Raw genomic sequence first — 801 nt, 5'->3', positions numbered from 1 at the left:
CTGACTACAATACCTACATACAATCTAAATACATGGTTTAAGCTTTACTCAACAACATATAAGAAGCCAGCTTATCTCCTGCTAGAGAAAACACAACCTCTCCCGACAACCTCGAGGCAAGAGACCTTTCTCTCTTTCTCGTCATCTTTCAACTTCTTATTCAGTTCCTTATTTTTCTCTTTTTCCTCCATCTTTAAAAATGTGACTTTCTGCTTGAGGTTCATGGCCAGAAAGCCCACTCTTCCCAGGATGGTCTCTGCTCTCTCTGATGAAACCGTCCCATTGGAGCTCTTGGAATGGGCACGGTCCGCCTCACTCTTCAAACCCTCCCTCGGGCTCACCTCCTCCTTGACGCTCCTCTCTTCACTCTCAATGTCAATGCCTGTCCAATAATCCTAACAGGAAGACATTGACTCTAGATGTAATATTGTTCCAATGTGGCACATTCAATACACATTTGAGTGATCAACATACATTGATGGCCTCATGGGGCACACAATTTAGAGGACAGTAATTGAGGTAACTTGTTTATTTGTATCCCAAACCGATTTTGTAATAGCCATAGATGTTCTTCCTGGGTCCACACCAAACGTAATACAAATGTTAACCCTAGTAAGGGGTGATGTTTTATACTATGAGCATAGATTAGCAGGGTTGGGGTCAATTCAATTTCAATTCCAGTCAATTCAGGAAGTACTTAATTCAATGCTTTGAATTGAAATGGAACAGACCCCCAACCCTGTAGAGTAGAAGTGTAAAATAGGACACCTACCTTTGCCTTTTTCAGCGTCCAGGGCCTGG

Source organism: Coregonus clupeaformis, chromosome 8, assembly GCF_020615455.1.
Source record: "Coregonus clupeaformis isolate EN_2021a chromosome 8, ASM2061545v1, whole genome shotgun sequence".
Lineage (NCBI taxonomy): Eukaryota > Metazoa > Chordata > Actinopteri > Salmoniformes > Salmonidae > Coregonus > Coregonus clupeaformis.
Note: the sequence above shows the minus strand (reverse complement) of the source record.